Source organism: Lytechinus variegatus, chromosome 7 (genome assembly GCF_018143015.1).
Source record: "Lytechinus variegatus isolate NC3 chromosome 7, Lvar_3.0, whole genome shotgun sequence".
NCBI classification, from domain to species: Eukaryota; Metazoa; Echinodermata; class Echinoidea; order Temnopleuroida; family Toxopneustidae; genus Lytechinus; species Lytechinus variegatus.
Genome location: NC_054746.1, coordinates 7,254,578 through 7,260,577, shown reverse-complemented (window position 1 = coordinate 7,260,577; position 6,000 = coordinate 7,254,578). Strand labels below are relative to the sequence as shown.

Below are 6,000 nucleotides of genomic sequence, written 5' to 3'. Positions count from 1 at the left end.
TCACTATTTCTTTTGTATTTTATTATATTTAAAATGAAATATTTTATTTGTCTCTGTATCATAATGTCATAAAAAGTTCCTCCATGTCATTGTTTCAACTATATGTAGTTCATTCAAAAGGGTTCTTACTGCCTTATTGTCAATGCAGAGTCTCCTTCTAAAAGTGAAAAATGTTGAAGAATTCATACAATAAAAAGGAAAACAAAACGGTGAGAACAACCATAATGGTGTCTGGGTCAAAATTTTGAAACTTAAAATTCCTTTTTTTTTGTGATAGATTTGACAGAATAAAAAAAAAATGTTTCATATTTGTTTTTTTCCCTTTACTTTTCATCCCCCCCCCCTCAAATCTGTATGTCATTGGCATAAGTAGAAAGTGAACCAATTTGGCTGATCCATTCAGCATAGTCTTTAACATATTTGGGAATATTCCTGCCATGTAACATAAATTCCCTGGGGCTCGAGCAGGAGGAAGACCAACTGGATCCTTGATCGTCCCTCTTCCACGATGAGACTGCATCGGGTGATCCTTCCAACCATGGAATCGGCTAGCCTAGTTCATCGATCAAAGTCCACCATCCATATACCCTATACTCCTCTCAAGTGGGAACTTGAATTGGCCGTTCAACAATGGCCCCAGACCCGATCTCACCATCATCAGATACAGTAACCGTCTGTGGATGCCTTCCAAGCTACATTCTCCTAATCACCTGACCCATCAGCATCACCTCCCGATGAAAACCTGCTCCATTCCTCGCTGAACAGGTCACATGGATGGTGATGTGCACTCCAGGGCAGACTTACTCCACTTGATTTACATCAAGATGGGATAATTGATAGTAGGCCTAAAAGTATTCAATGAGTAGAAGTTTTCATGACCAAGAAAAAAAAGATCAAAGGAAAGAGAGAAGAGTAAAATATTATAGTATTTTGGAATATTATGTCAAAATCTATCACAAAATTGGATTATTGTAATAAAAATGTTGAAATTTTTGTTTGCTTCCTTGCATCTTTTTATAAATTTTACGCGATATGACACATCAAAATTTTGGCTCATTACGCCACTGACATCATACATGTACATCATGTTAAACACATGTCCAAATTAATCCAATATCCAAATTGGTTCCACACCGAATATCAGATTAAGCGACTATAAAACTATAAAATCCTTCAAATATCTGCTGTGTAGATATAAGTAAAAAGAGCTCTGAACAAGTGCAGCTGAATATATCCATATAAAAGCTGCGATGTACAAATTAATGTTTATTATTAAAATCATTCAAATATTCAAGGCATCAAATTATTCAAATAACAGATATAATAATCAATGTACATGTATCAAATTTTTCAAATATCAAAGATTACCAAGGCTTACATGCATATTGGCCAATAATATACCCCTTTTAGAAGATAAAATAAAACTGTTTAAGAATCAGTAAAATGCATCCACAAGGTCCAAGAATGCAGTTATGATTATTGGAAGCGTCAGTTCGGAACGTTTGTCCATCAAGATGTTGGAAGAGAACTATCATATCCAAGTATTAACAAGCATACGTCACCTCATACGAGTTCCTCAAACCTTGGGCAGGCGATGGGGAATGAAGGATCAGTAAAGTTGGGTTGTAATGTCCAAGAAAGCATGGCCTTGTAGAACCAAATGTGGACTTTCAGATTTGAAGCACTGACTCAAGAATGAGCACCTGTCACAGTCTATGCACAAAGAAGTAGCTTAAAGGGGAAGTTCACCCTGATGAATTTTTTTTTGTGAAAATAGCATAAAAAAATATTGGTGAAGGTTTGAAGAAAATCCATTAAATATTAAGAAAGTTATTAGAAATTGAACTTTTGGATTTGTGACGTCGCAAACGAGCAGCTGCTCCATATGTTCTGTAATATGAAAAATGCATGAATTTCATATTTTAATGCTTAGTGATGACCTATTTTTCATTTTCTTTTTAGCAGAGCATGTGAAATGATTTGGGCATTGATATACTGAAGGTGCAATAAAATCTATTTTTTATTTTTCTGATAAAATGACATTTCATTGAATTTTTACCATATGGTATGTAGGAAAGCTGTTCGCATATGACGTCACAGATAAAAAATAAAATAGTCCATAACTTTTTTTTCTTTGATGGATTTTTCTCAAACCTTCGCAATTTAAAAAAAAATTTGTTCCGCTATTTTTACTAGTCTTTTTGTCAGGGTGAACTTTCCATTTAAATTAAGAACGGTCCTACCTGCTGTTTCACAGAGGTAACAGGTGTTCACAATTTCTAGTGTTGTTCCCACCAAGAAAGGAGAAGGGCCTCATTCGCAAAAGCGTCTCTGGTGTACAGCAAAAAAAACAAATGATATCCACAATAATAAGAGCTACCTGTAAATCATAATCAATGCTTGTATGTAACAGTAACTATTCCTTTTATACAAGTCTCCTTCATAATACAGTACAGCAAGATATTGCTTCTTTTTTCTATAACTGAGAACAAGGTTATATCATAACCTTGTTTATTGAACGAGTGCTTTTACCATCATATTCAATGAACAAGGTTATGATATAACCTTGTTCTCAGTTATATGTCCATGTGTGGCAAAATAAGGGTGGCAATGTTTGGCTTATTTTCTCTTTTTCTTTGGGACAAATGCTTGATATGTTTGCACTGACAGTTTCCATTACATCTATTTGTCATACAACTTGGCTCTTAAGTAAATTTGATTCTTTAAACTATTTTTTTCTTAATTAAAAATAAAGATCAAAAAATGAAAATTTTCTTGCCATATTACTTTCCACCAATAGAGGGCGTACACAAAAATATGCCCAAAATTCAAGTTTTTGAGCGCTCTGGTGAATACAATAATTATTCCCAAGTTACTAATGAAAAATAGGCATTATCGTGTTATTGGGAACCACCGTTCACTTCATAAAGCAGCGCTTTATTCAGTCACACGCACGGTTCCCTATTTCCACCTCCATTCACTTTGTACAAAAGTGCGCATATACAAATCGCCGAGTGGTTCCCGAAACCACGAATTGGCCGAAAAATACATTGCAACTGTATGGAAATTAATAATTCTGGTCACAAAAGTGATATTTTAATGAAGTCAGTGGGAGAGGAAGTCGCCTCCACTGACGAAATAAACGCAATAAAGTGAATGGAGTGGTGACTTAAGCCAGGATAACCCCAACCAGTGCTTTAAGATGACAATATTTAGAATACACATTTTCCAAACAGCATTTGTATCTTTGCTCTCCGTTATGTAACCATATCTGAAAGAAATTGTATAATTCAACTTACAACTTGACTTGTGAATACAGGCCAAAAGGAAGACACCAGTCCTCTCTCTCCAAAATTGAATTAACACTGCTATACAAGTAAAGCAACCCCTCTCACTCTAACCTACTCCACACATCAGCTCACACACTTCCATTCAAAATCGCTCAAGCTAGCATACATGTTCTGTAAGAGGTTAATTTGCATATCAAGTGTAGCTTCCAAGATGGGCCTGCAGTAGAGAATCAAAGAATGTTGATTGGTTTTAAACAGCAAAAGAACTGAGGGGTCTGTCAAAGAAAAGAAAGAAATGAGTCGCACCTGACAGCATGGTCAAAAAGGACAAAATTAAATGCTTAAGTGTAGGCATCTTCACCTTCTTTTAATTAAAAAAAGTTTTAACCAACTGCATGTATTAAATCAAATATTTATACAGGAATCGCCAATAGTTCATGTTTAAAACTTGAAAAAGATTTATTTCATAGGATATATTTTCTTTTAATTAAAAAGAAGTTTAAACCCACTGCATGTATTAAATCAAATAACTATACAGGAATCGCCAGGAGTTAATGTTTAAAACTTGAAAAAGATCTATTTCACAGGATATATTTGCTATAGTAGCTGACCATATAAATGCTCTTTATCATTATTTTATTAGTTTTAAGGTAAATGGTGCTCCAGTCTTCCATAGATAGCAATATTATGTGTAAATGTAATAGATGATGTAATGAAATCAACGTCTTCAGAAATTATTCGTTATTCCATTCTTAGAAAAATGTTACAAGAAACTTTTCGATGTGAAAAAAAATCCCACTTGAAATTTTGAATGATGGTCGGTACACATATTCCCATTCTTCTCTGCCCCCTATATTTCATTGTGTAATACATACTTACTGCAATTTTAAGTGCATGCTTTTGTAAAAAATATTGATTTCCACATTATTCAGCTTTAAAATGAGATTTCCATTGGGTTGGAAGGGCAAAAGGTTGCTGATCTACAACCTTTGGTTTTATTCTTCTACTTCTAAAACCAATACAGGCTACCGTCTCTTGAATTGTTAACATTATCAAAAGTAAAGCCCTTTTCAATTAAGATACCAGCTAAAAATGTGCGACCTCCTTCGAACCATAATCTCAAAAACAAAAAAAAACCCACAATATATTCATCTTCTGGCCTCCATCCCACTTTCTCCTCAAGATTCAGTATTATAGAAAATCAAATCAGTATGTGATTTAGGAATTCAAATGAAAGGTGATTATACATACAAGCAGTTTATTATTGTCTTCTTATTTAATTTTTTTTCTCATCTTGTTCTCCAATCTTGGCACAATTGACTGAACAGTAGACAAAGGATGAGTTTAGGCCCTAGATGAGTTCAGTCTAATAATAAAGGACCTGTCACATCGTTCCGTGCAAGCCTTGCGGGCGACTTGCTCTTAAAGGTCAGGTCCACCACAGGAAAATGCTGATATGAATAAACAGAAAAATCAAACTCGCATAGTGCTGAAAAATTAATCAAAATCGGATGTAAAAATAAAATAAGTTATGACATTTTAAAGTTTCGCTTATTTTTCACAAAACAGTGATATGCACAACTAGGTGAGTGAGTCAATGATATCCATCACTCACTTCTTTTTTTATTGTTTGAATTACCCTATACAATACTTCATTTTTTTACAGATTTGACAATAAGGACCAACTTGACTGAACCATATAGTATTAAAAAATGCTAATTCCACATGTTCATGGAGGAATTAATCGTTGTATCACTTGGCGATGAAAAACTTAGAATATTTCATGTTTCATATACTAAAATACAAAAGAAATAGTGAGTGGATGATGTCATAGTCTTCTCATTTGCATACCAGTCAGGATATGCACATAACTTTTTTGTGAAATTAAGCAAAACTTTAAAATGTCTGAACTTTCTTATTTTACATCCGATTTGATGAAATTGTCAGTGTTATACTTGTTGGATTTTTCTCTTTTTATTCAAATCCACTTTTTGTTGGGGTGGACTTGTCCTTTAAGCATTTTTACTACCGCAGGTCACCCGCATTGACAGTATCTCGCATGTATCTCATACGCAGATGCCCGCAGAAGTGCACTCAAGTCTGATTTGCACGTACAAAAGTTGTGAACATGTAATTGTGTTGCAGGTGATTGCCCGAAACTCACCCGCAAGGCTTGCACAGAAAGATGTGATACAGCCTTTTAAAGTACATTAGATATAAGTGGAGACTTCAGTTAACCTTGTGTACAAAAGTTAACCAGCTCCGTAGATAATATGCAAATAAGTACGGCAGAGGGATGACCTGATTGGAAACTTTGGTACTTGGTGGGTGTTCCATAAAGGTGTTCGGAAGTTACGACTGACTTTGTGCATGACTGGAGATACCATCTTGTGCTACATCTAAATCAATGAGAAACGGATGAGAGCACCCAAGAAGGTATCGGAAGTTCTTCTTAAAGTAATTCCTAACTTACGAACAGCTTTATGAAACACCCCAACAAAGTAAACACAAATGCAACCAACTACAAAAGAATCTGCTGAATTTGAATCCCTTTGGACCACAGAACTCTGTTCGACTAAGGCGAAATTCAACTTGCTAAATAAAACGTACGTTGCACATTCTGATCAGAAAAAGCGCTTTGACTTGGCTATTTGTTGAACTATGGAAAATCGACAGCTCTTTAACATGGAAAGTTGACCCCTGAGGGCCA

At 34.9% G+C, this 6,000-nt stretch overlaps 1 long non-coding RNA gene across 1 annotated transcript; it reads right to left on the bottom strand.

Moving 5' to 3' along the window:
- On the bottom strand, positions 1-4,977 carry LOC121418327. The gene is made up of 3 exons (XR_005970451.1): positions 3,300-4,977; positions 2,244-2,331; positions 1-845 (listed from the first exon to the last, which is right to left on the bottom strand). It is a non-coding gene; the product is annotated as an uncharacterized LOC121418327 (long non-coding RNA).
- Positions 4,978-6,000: the final 1,023 nt, after the last annotated feature.